The following is a 12285-nucleotide window of genomic DNA, read 5'->3' as shown; positions in this document are numbered from 1 at the left end:
AACTAGCAGTTGTAGCAGCAGAAGAATGTTGTCATTTAAAAAGACAGGCTTTCAGAGGAGTTGAGAAAATGTACCTCCATCCTCTCTTTGAAGAAGGGAATTGTGGGTATGGAATGTTGCATATACTTTATCAACTTTCTTTTTCCTTTTAATCTTTGTTACAAGGGTTCCATGGCTAGGGCAGAGAGAATGTATATATTTGAGAGTGATGGAAAACAAATATTAATGAGATTTAGATAAATTGTTTAATTGTTTTTCAGTTGCTTCCAACTCTCTGTGATCTCATTTGGGGTTTTCTTGGCAAAACTACTGGAGTGGTTTGCCATTTCCTTCTCCAACTCATTTTACAAATGAAGACACTGAGGCAAACAGGCGTCATGTGTGTGACCCTGGGCAAGTCATCCTTTAGTGGCTTCAGCTGCAACTTCTGCTGTTTCTGCAGCGGCTACTGCCTTCCTTCAGCCTGCAGCCCTCCTGCCCCCCATGAGTGACATGATGTTTCCACAAAGCAGGCACTGGGGATCCTCACACCTGTCCCAGCAGCTCAAGTTCACGATCCCCTGTGACCGGATCAAAGAGGAGTTTCAGCTCGTACAAGCGCAGTACCACAACTTGAAACTGCAGTGTGACAAGGTGGCCAATGAGAAGTCAGAAATGCAACGTCACCACGGCATGTGTTAGGAGATGTCCTATGGCCTTAACATTGAAATGCACAAACAGGCTGAAATCGTGAAGGGGCTTAATGGAATTTGTGCTCAAGTCTTGCCTTACCTTTCACAAGAGCAGCTGGTGTTAGGGACAACTGAGTCAATCAGGTATCTGCTCTGGAACTGAGCTCTATCAACTGGCAAGAGCTCTAGGCTCCCCGGCTGTCCCAGCTCCACACCCTGGCCTTGCCCTGACTCTGCTGCTGGTGGGCCTGCATCCTCTGTCACCTTCAGCGTCAGTACTGGTACTGCCTTCTTCCTTTCTGCACCGGGCTCTCAGATCCATCTCTCTAAGGACGATAAGAACGGGTATGATAGGGATGCCCACCAGGATGACAATAGTGACAAGTCAGATTAGAGGCACAGCATGAGGCATAGGGGAAAAGACTTGGTATTTATGGTGGCTACCGGCACCCTGGGATGTCAGTGTCTGCTGGCTCATCTAAGACATCGCCCTCTACCTCGTAACTTTGACTGCTCCCCTGCCCCTTCCCCCTTCCCCAAATTCCTTGGGGTGTGAATGGGACTGGAGCTGATGGGAATGAACCTACCTTAGCTACAAGCAACTTCCCCCCTTCTCTGTGCACATATGTAACGAATTCCATCCCTACATCCTGCTCCCCACATCTGGCCTGTTTGCTATCCACCCAGCACAGCAGTTCCCTGCTCTCCTCCTGGTACTGCTTGCAATCATGGATGCCAGCTGGCCCAGGTTCAACCCTTCCATCCCCACCATGTAGAGGCTCTACCCTGTCCCCCTCCTCCATTCCTCCCTCTGACCATTTACCTGCCTTTAAAAAATGATTTGCCCAAGTCACATGTCTAGTGAGTGTTTGAGTATGAATTTGAACTCAGGAAAATGGGTCTTTATGACTCTGCTTCACTATCCACTCCACCACCTGGTTGTCCAGTTAAAATAGATGCGTCTTTGTTTCAGCTGGCTGGCCAGTTAGTGATGACTTATTTGATTATGGCAACCCAGTAAAAAGTTTTATGATATTCAATATGTGTGAAGTAAATTTTCTCAGAAATTCCACTTTTCTCTTAAACCACTACAAAACAGTTCTCTTATAATAATCCTGACGAGATTATGTTTTGTGTCAGTTTTATAGACTAAAAAATGATCATCCTTGATATCTGAAATCTCAAATCAAAAACAAGTTTTTTAAAAGCAGAGATTTGTTTCTTTTTTTCTCTCAGACATCTCACTTTGTCCCTGTATGTCTGGTGAGAGTCAGTGCAGCGCTCAGTAGACATTCAATGAGGGCTTGAAAACTAATATGGTTTTTAGTAAGCCCTGAAGCATTTACACAGACTATTTGGATTCTCTAAAGGTCACCAGCCTCAGTGTTCTGTGAGACAAACAGACATTAGGTTTATAGTTTATTAAAGATTCCAGTTTTAGTTATTTTGGTAAAGTATAGATACATGACTTTCCATAAATCAGTAGCTACAACCCAGGCAATGCAAAGTCCCCAACTGATAGATACCAGCCCAAAACAACTTGAGTAATCAGAAACTCTTCATTGGTAAATATTTGATGTGATGAAAGGGTATGGAATTAGAGTTATTGTTGGATTAACTTTCATCACAATTACTCAGAACTGATTGGGAGAACTAAGGTTGATGTAATAAATGTAATACATATTTCATAAAGAGTGTTCAGTGCCATAACTTATGCATTTGATATCTAGATATGTGAAAAGGTAAGCTTCCTGTCTATTTAATATCTGGGAGTCAGAGCTCACATTTAATGAGTTCACACTTCTAGAAAGCATTCCGATGCTTTCTTCATATTGTGAGAGCTAAGTGCTATGATTCTTTTCCCCATTTTACAGATGAGAATACTGAAAGAGAAGTGAAATGATATGCCCAAGGTCATATAGCTAGTAAATGGTGGTGTTGGGACTTGAACCCAGGTCTTGTGATTCCACAGGCAGCATGCTTTTCATTGCAATACAGTTTCCTCTTCTAATGGAAATAAGAATTGAAAGATTTAAGGGATTTTGAAAGTCTGCTTAGTGTTTTGAGAGATGATAACTAACATATATTGGGTAGGTATGTGGTGCAGTGAAGAGAGTACCAGCCCCAGAATCAGGAGAACCTGAGTTCCATTTCAGCCTCAGACACTAACTGTGTGACTCTGGGCAAGTCACTTAACCCTATTTACCTCAATTTCCTCATCTGTAAAATGAGCTGTAGAAGGAAGTGGCAAACCACTCCAATATCTGCCAAGAAAACCCCAAATGGGGTCACGAAGAGTCAGATACAACTGGAGCAATTCAACAGCAACAACTAACATATAGTGAGTACTCTAGATTTTGTAGGGTTGTACATTGTAGGGTTAATGGAATATAAGATCTTCCCTGTCCATTAACAGGCCTATGTGACCACATGCATTCCTTTTCTCCCTTAGAATATAGGCAGTGTTCCCAGGTCTAAAGGTACACAGGTATTTCAATCAAAGATGTCTTGCTGCTTTGAACTCCGGCCCATTTCATAGCTGTGACATGTCCTGAGTCACACAGAGCCCTGATGCAGAGCCAATCAGGCCCTGGGTCACTGGGATTTTCATGGCTTTCCAGCTAAGTGCAGAGGCATGTAGATTTTCAAGCTTCTTTGCCTAAACCAATCAGGTGCTGAGTCTTTGTCTGAAAACCGCATATATTATATTGTTTAGAGGGAAAAGGAAGAGGCAAAGGGAGGAACCTGCCTAGGGGGACTTGCCTGGGGGAAACTTGTTTGGCGGGAGGCTGGACAGAAAGAATGTTTAAGATGTTGGTGCTCCCTGGATTGGGATATGTGCAAATATTTGTGTGGCTTTATGAAGTTTTGCCTTAATAGCAGCTGCTATGAATATTGCCTTGGCATTATATATATACATTATATGAGCTTTACAGTTGTCTTGTGAGCTGCGTACATTCTTGTTATCCCCATTTTACAGATGAGGGAACTGAATCTTAGGGTGATGAGGTAACACAATTGTCCACAATCAGTCACACAGCTAGTGTCAGAAGCAAGGTCTGAGTCCAGGCCTTCCTGGCTTCTTCACTCATGCAACAAGAATTTACTGAGTCCTTACAGTGTGGGAAGCCCTGAGCTAAGCATTGGAACCACAAAGGCAAATGAAAGCTATGGCCTGCCCTTCTACCAGGGAGGCACAACATTTGTGGAGGTGAGTAAGTAGGAGATAATTCGAGGAGGGAAGGCACTAATCACTTTGGGGAATGAGAAGCTTGCCATTAGAGGGTAGCACCCAAGTGGAGTCTTTAAGGCAAGTGAAGAGTCTGACGGAGAAAATGAAGAAGTCAGCATGCTGAAGCCTCCATGCAAAGGCCTGAAAGTGGACAAAGACAATGAAAGAACAAGTTTGGGGAACAGCCAGGAATTCAGTTTGGTTGTATACTAGCCACTGCAGCACACTACCATACAGATAGCCACCATGTTTAGAAATGGTACTTTGAAAATCCTATTTCATTATCCATGATCAAAGCTCTTCACTTCTGATAATATTTTTTAAAATGGTCCATCTCTCAGAATAAGGCATGGGAAACAAATTAGCAAAAAAAAATTTTAAATCCCTTGTGCAGAAACAATTTTGAAAGGTATTCCCTAACAATGAGGTAGCTTATGATTAAAAAATAATGAAGATATAATAAATATAAAAGCTAACTTTGGATGAATTTACAAGGCTTACAAATGTTACCTTCTGGACTTAGCTCCTTTGATGAATCACAAAAAGGATATAGTGTCTTAAAAGACCATCCTATAAAAGCTCACTCTGGTTCCTCTACTGTAAACATGTCTGAATTGATGAGCATCGACCCAGCATCTGTATGTACATATATGTAAATGTGTATTAGTAGAAGTTGACTCTTAAATACTGTCTCTTCACCAAATTTTTTAGGGGTCCCAAGAGTTCTCAGATTTGAATGATAAAAATGAAGTATGCCAGAAGGTACCGCTTTGGTAATTAACTGGTTCTTTAATAGAGCCTCAATTACTTTGTTTCATGGTAAGGAAAAAAAATACATTCCAAGACAGAGTTACATTCGACATCTGGGAACCTCCTAACAGCTGGCTACCTAATGAATATGCATCTGCTTAAGAGGCTGTAGACCATTAATAAACCAATAGATGTAAAGCAGAAACAATCTTTGTCAGCTTCAAATGAGATTGGATGCAATGTGCTGTGAAGTGTCACCGTCACATTGAATAGACTTTGGGAGGGTAACAATGGACTGTTAGCTGCCAGTGTCTTTGTAGCTCTGGACTTCTTCTAACACTTGCCACAAACTGATAACTGTGTTTTTGATGTACATCTTATTTATTTGTCCTGAATGCCAGTGCATATGTCTGGAAAATGGTTTCCAATTTGTTCTATCAAAGCCATATGAAATAGTGAAAAGACCACAGAATTAGAAGACAAAAGATTTCAGGTCCGAATCCAAGCTCTGCTACTAACTTCCTTTGTGACCTCAAGCACCTCATTTTTGTCCCTCCCCCATTTTCTGTTCCTCATCTGTAAAACTGGGGGATGAAGATGGAGTTTGAACTATTGACCTTGAAAACTTCTTGTCATAATAGTTAATGCAAGGTGTCCCCAAAACCCTTTGGGATGCCCTGTATTTCTAAACAAAACAGAACCATTCCTCTTTGTTGTCATTTAGTCATTTTTCAGTCATGTTCAACTCTTTGTGACCCTTTTTTGGGTTTTCATGGCAAACATACTGAAGTTTGCCATTTCCTTCTCCAGCTCATTTTATAGATATGAAAACTGAAGCAAACAGGGTTAAGTGACTTGCCCAGGATCACCCAACTAGGAACTCTCTGGGGCTGGATCTGAACTCACCTCCTCCTGACCCCCAGGCCTGGCTCTCTATCCACTGTGCCACCTCGCTGCCCTGTTACTATACTTAGTGTTCCTATTGCTCTTCAAAATGGTAGAAATCATCCAAGTTCCTCCAATAAAATGTAAACTATTTGAAGACAAGTGTTTTTTCTTTGGTCTTCATATCCAAAGCCTTCCATTTATCTGTGAGGAACCAATGATCTTGCTGCCTAATCTCACACAACTGGCCAGTGGCAGACAAGACTAGAGCCCAGGTCTACAGTGTTCCTGACTCAAGCACAAGACTGACCTGAAGGCCTGTCAGAAGTGATATCTGACCAGAATCTATGCTAACAGTGAGGACAAGCTGCCAGAGAGGAGTTTGGATTCCATGCTAAGGTCCAGGGTGAGAAAAAAAGCAATGTTAAAGATCAGTGAGACACCAAATAGCATATTAAGCATTGATTTCTTTATAGTGTGCCTATGGAATTATTAGGCCTTGCCACTTGATATGCAAATTCCTCTTTTTTTCTTAAAAATTTCCTTTTTGATATCGAAAACTCATGATTAAATTAGATTAAGTCCAGCAAGAAGTTTCAAATTACAACTTCCACAACTACTTGATCTATAGATTCCCCACCCTTAGTTTTGACGTTTCCTTCTTCAGCTTGTTTTACAGATGAGAAAACTGAGCAAATGGGCTTAAGTGACTTGCCCAGGGTCACACAGCTAGTAAGTGTCTGAGGCCAGATTTGAATGCAGGTCCTGACTCCAAGTCTAGTGTTCTATCCACTGAACCACCTAGCTGACCTATATACATATATACATATATTCATACACACACAAAAATTTAAAATAAATACTGATGTTAACTGCATCAAGTCCACTCCTCTCATTTTAAAGATGAGGAAAAGGAGACCCCCAAAAAGCGCAAATGACTTGCCCAGGTTACAGAGCTGGTAAGTAGCAGCAGGATTTGAATCCAGATTATGATTCCTAAGGTAATATTCTTTCCACTACAGCTCCTTCTAGACAAGAATCCCAGCCAGAAATATTTACTAGGAATAATAGGTTCAAAGGATGATGCTCAGGGCATTGAAGAATCCTTGGTCTACAGCACCATTATTGTGTGTCTGCAGGTAATCACTTGTCCTGCCCTCCATCTGGTTACAGAGATACATTCACTGATAATCACTCCACCGTCTCCCCTCGGAGCCTGATGCAGACAGCCCAAGGCCCTGAGTCTGACAGCCATCCTTCTGGGAAGGAGTGCCTGATGAAGATGGAGCCTGGCAACTATGGGTGCCACAGCTATTCCTACAAAAGACCCAGAAAAGGAAGTTCTTGCCACCACAGTCCCTCACACTGTCAAATAGTTCAACACCAGGAACTGATAGGCTTCTATCGGTGGACATGACATTAAAGAAGAAACATTAACTTCTGCTTTGCCACTATCCCCTAGACTTTTCCATCTGACTTGCAGCTAAAACCTTTTTTTTGCTTGGTGTCTCTCTCATTAGAATGTGATCTTCTTGAGAACAAGGATTGTCTTTCATTTCTATTTGTATCCAGAGCATTTAATACAATGCTTTGCACGTAGTAAGTATTTAATAAATGCTTTATTCATTCAGCTAGTAAGTGCCTGAGGTGAGATTTGAACCCACATCTTCCAGACTCCAAGTCTGGTAGCCTAGCAACTATGTAAAACTGCATCTTCCAGTTCTGAATCTATGATCCTAAGACAATTTCTTTTTCTACTTTAATGTGTTTCCATTATGTTTAATGATGAGATAAACACGTAGTGAGCACTTAAGGAATGCTTCATTCATTCATTCATTCATGAGGCGCTAGAGTCTTTAGTCTTCTTTCTCCTTCCCCCTATCCTCCCCTTATTTCTGCTCACCTCTACAAAATCAATAACAAGTACTTTAATGAGAACAAAGCCCTGGGTAACAACTAACTTAGCTCTATGAGAACAAGCCCTCCCAGAAAGCTCTGATCTCCTTTGAGGGCCGTGACAGGTCTGGTGGCTGGAGGAGAGTTGAGAGATGGAATCTTGCTCCATTTGGGAACAGCTTTTGATTGCATCTCTCAAGACATCCTAATCAATAAACCAGAGACTTGTGGTCTAGATAACACAACTATTAGCCTAGTGCCTAAGATGTCTCTAAATTTGGGCATCTCATGTTTCTTTTGAACTAAATTCCACTTTGCTCACAAAGCAGAGTGCCTTCTTTGATGCCAGCACAGATTAAATGATTTGCCCAAGGTCACACAGGCAAGTAACTGACAGAAGACTTGAACCCAGGCCTTCCTGACCCTAAGTCTAGTGCCTTAGGCTCTTGTTGCAGATTTAATTCCTTTTCCATTTTATCATGGGTATATTCTGATGCTTAAGGGAATGGTAGGTTCAATGAGGTTGATTGGAATGTTAAAACTTTTGGAGAAGAGCCAATGGGGTCTTATGGATCAATCAACAAGCATTTATTAAGCACCTATTTTGTGCCAAGTTCTGTTCTAGACTCTGGGGATACAAAGACAAAAACCAAACATTCCCTTTCTTCAAGGAGCTTTTATTTTATTGGGATAGATAAGCATATACATATAGGGTTATGTACAAAACAGATAGGTAATTTTTTGAGAGAGAGTATAGTAGTAACTGAGCTAATCTGGAAAGGCCTCATTTACTGAAGGTAGAACTTGAGTTGAATCTCAAAGGAAGTTGGAGATTCTAGAATGGAGAGATGATGATAATGTGTTCTAGGCATAAGGGTCTAGGCCATGCAAAAGCACAGAGACAAGAGATGTGTGTGAGGAGCAGTCAGGTTGGTGCATTCATGGAAGGAGTGTATAATACAGCTGGAAAGGTTTGAGACCAGGTTGTGAAGAGTTCAAAATGCCAAACAGAGGAGGATTATATTTGATCTCAGAGGAAACGGAGCCATTGGAGTTTAATGAGTAGGACAATGACATGACTAGACATATGCTTTAGGAAAATTGCTTTGACAGCTATGAAGAGGATGGATCAGAGAGGCAGAAGAACAGTTAAAAGTCTTTTGTAGTAGTCTAGGTAAGAGGTAATAAAGTCCAGAACTAGGGTAGAGGCTGTGTGAGTAGAGAAAAAGAGACATTATATGAGACATGTGAAGGTAAAGCTGGCAAGATTTGGCAAGTGATTGGATCTATGAGGCAAGTGAGAAGTCAAAGATGCCTTTGAGGTTGAGAATCTTGATGACTAGAATAATGGTGGTTCATTAAAAAGTAATAGGGAAGTTCAGAATAGAAGTGGTTTTGGGGGAAAAGTTAAGTTTTATTTTGGACACAAAGATGCCTTCAGGACATGTTAGTTGGAAATGTACAGTAGACAATTGGCAACGTGAAACTGGAGCTCAGTAGAGAGACAAGGGCACAATGTATAGACTTGGAAGTCATCTCTATAGTGATGATAAGCCAACCCATGGAAACTGATGAGGTCACCAAATGAGGGAGCGGGGAGAGAGAAAAGGGCCAAGGACATGGCTGGGTGACATCCACAGTTTGTGAGTATTTCATGGAGGAGGAACCAGTAAAGAAGAATGAGGAGGAGCAGTCAGACAAGTAGAAAGGGAACCAAAGAAGAACAATGTAGCAAAAAACCCAGAGAGCAAAAATTATCCAGGAGGAGATGGTGGCCAATGGCATTTTTACAATGGTATCAATGCCTGCGGAGAAGTCAAGGAAGAGAGAATCTAAAAGAGGTCATTAGATTTGGCAACAGTAACTTTGGAGAGAGAAGTTTCACTGGAGTGATGCAGTTGGAGGCCAGATTTCAAATGGTTTAGGAGTGAGTCAGGAGAGAAGGGAAGGTAACAATGACTTAAAAGACTTTAAAAATGACTTTAAATGACATTTTTTCCATGAGTTTGACAAGAAAGAGGAGATAACAGATTGAGAGGATGGTAGGATCAAGTGAGGGCTTTTTTAATGAATAAGGGAGACCTGGCCATGTTTATAGATAGTAAGGAAGAAACTAACAGTTAGGGAACAATTGAAGTTTAGAGAGAGGGGATGACTGTGGGGTCAATCTACTAGAGCAAATGGGAAGGGCAAGCAGGGCATGAGATCATGGATACATGGAAAGGGGTTGGTCTTGGCAAGGCCCTCAGAGACTGAAATAAAAGAAAGAATGGGGAATAATGTCAAAGAGTTATAAGATATAGAGAAGGGGAAAGGGGAACTACCAATAAATGGCTTTATTTTTTCTATAAAGTATGAGATGAGACTCACTACCACGGGAGACTTGAGGAGAAAAAAGATTTGGAATAGCTGTGGTGATGGAGTAGAATAATGAATCAATTAAGGAAGAACAAAAGTTAGGGATCAATTAAATTAAATCAATTAAGGAGGAATAAATTGTGCTTTGCTACAATGAAAGATGAGTTGAGATTATATATCATGCATTTTATTCTGTATTTATCTTATATGTTTTTACATATATATGTATGTATATATATATAATCTCAAATGTAATTCAACATTAAAATGTAAGCCCCTTGAGGGAAGGGACTGTTTTTGCATAGTCTCTAGCAGATTTGACTTAATAAATGCTTGATCACTAACTGATTATAATTGACCCAGTTGGCATAGTTTCATAACTTTGTTCAGCTTCATTCAGTCATACCAGCTTTAGAGGCTGATAATTCAGTTCTTTTGTCAAATGTACTTTGTAAAAATAAGCTTAAGTAATATCTTTTATCACATCATTGTCATTTCCTGGAAACTTAATAACTCAGCAGTCTGAACACCAAACTGGGAGTCAGGAAGGCATGAGCTCCAATCGGACCTCAGATACTTACTAGCTCTGGGATGCTGGGCAAGTAACTTAATCTCTCTTTGTCTTCATTTTCTTATCTATAAAATGGGGATAATAATAACACCTACCTCCCTGGGTTGGTGTGAACATCAGATGAGATCATAATTATAAAGCACTTAACTCAGTGTCTGGACATAGGAAGTGCTATCTCAATGTTAGCTGTTATAAATATCCTTTCCGTATATATGTCCCCTTCCCTCACCTCCTCACTACTGAATCTCCCTTGTAACAAAGAACTACTGTTCAGCAAAACAAACCAACACAACAAGCAGTCATGTCTGACAGCACATTCAGTATTCTGCTCCTGTTTCTGCTGAGGTGCAAAGGTATGTTCTCCAGTACTAACATGTGTCATTACAGCTGCTTGGAGTTCAGTCTTCTTTTAGTTCACAGTATGGTAGTCATTTTTAATATTGCTTTCCTGATCCTGCTTACTTCATTTTTTATCTCATACAAACATTCCTATGTTTCTCTGAATTCTTCATGTTTATCTTTTCTTACAACACAATATTTCCATTATATCCACAAACCACTGGGTTTTCCCCAGCCATTTCCTATCCACTGTCACTCACTTTATTTCCAGGTTTTTGCATCTTATATCAATTTTCTTTTCAAAGCTTGTGGAATTCCTTTTCTTTGAAACAAAAATATCCAGGGAACAGTTCTTATTCTACTCAGTCATGGTCAAGGTCTTTCTTGAACATTCAAATGAATGAAGGGGAGAAAAGAGAAAGCTTTTCCTAGGGGGTTAAACAACCATAAACAACCTGGTGCAGTTATCTTCTTGGCATGTTAACATCCTTGGCTTAAGCCTAGCTGTTGTTCTCGTTCAGTTGTTTCAGTCATGTCTGACTCTTTGTGACCACATTTAGGGTTTTGTTTTTTGGCAAAGACATTGGAGTGGTTTGCTATTTTCTTCTCCAGGTCATTTTACACTTGAAGAAACTGAGACAAACAGGACTAAGTGACTTGCCCAGGGTCACACAGTTAGTAAGTGTCTGAGGTCATAGTTGAACATCAGGAAGGTGAGTCTTCCTGACTCTAGGACCAGCACTCTATTCACTGCAGCGCCACCTAACTGCCCACTAAGTGCCTAACTACATACATTACATCCTATAGGCAAAGGAATAGGTGGAGGAGGGTGAAGATAGATGACTATGGTGGAGATTCAAAAATAAACAAACAAACAAGTAAATATAGAAGTAGAGATTGTCTCTATTACGATATGTTCTATGATACTGTAGCCATTAAAAATGTATTCCCCCAAAACCCTTATTTTAAAATAACTCAGGAAGGAAATGACAAGACTAGGACTCATGTATGCACTTCAAATACTGCAACTTCACCCAGATAATCTATCCATCTTATCATATAATAAAGTGCATGGAGAGTGTGTAGCATGCATATCTTTCTCCTAAAGCAGTTTGTGAATGAGGAGACAACATAATGGCACCAAAAAAAGCATTGGACTAGGAGTTAATAAAGGCACTAACCCGCCGTGTAGTGCTGGGCAGCTTACTTCAACCCTCTAGACTTTTGTTTCCTAATCTTTAAAATGGAGAAGGGTGGGGGAGAATTTGAACCAGATGATCTCTAAGGCACTCTTCAGTTCTGACTTTTTGCAAGCCAAAATAAATTCTGCTAAAGCCATCCCAGTCTACCCAAAGTCACATGTACCCATTTGAAAAGTAAAAAGATAGGGGTAAAATTGGCAGCCTAATTATCTCCATCACTTCAACCTCTAAGTTTTCTCTTTTCCAACTTCTCTACTAAATGCTGGCATCTACATGCATAAAAAATATAAAGCCAAGAGATACTTTGACACATAAAATCTTATTTTTAAAAAGTAAGTAGAACCAAGAAAACAACATATGCAATGACTTCAACCATGTAAA

At 40.4% G+C, this 12285-nt stretch overlaps 1 pseudogene; it reads left to right on the top strand.

Annotated features, from left to right (window-relative positions):
* The first annotated feature begins 409 nt into the window (after positions 1-409).
* LOC140518572 (TLE family member 5 pseudogene) lies at positions 410-1157 on the top strand (annotated as a pseudogene).
* Positions 1158-12285: the final 11128 nt, after the last annotated feature.

The sequence above is a fragment of the Notamacropus eugenii genome, chromosome 1 (assembly GCF_028372415.1).
Source record: "Notamacropus eugenii isolate mMacEug1 chromosome 1, mMacEug1.pri_v2, whole genome shotgun sequence".
NCBI classification, from domain to species: Eukaryota; Metazoa; Chordata; class Mammalia; order Diprotodontia; family Macropodidae; genus Notamacropus; species Notamacropus eugenii.
Note: the sequence above shows the minus strand (reverse complement) of the source record. Positions and strands in the feature narration are given on the sequence as shown.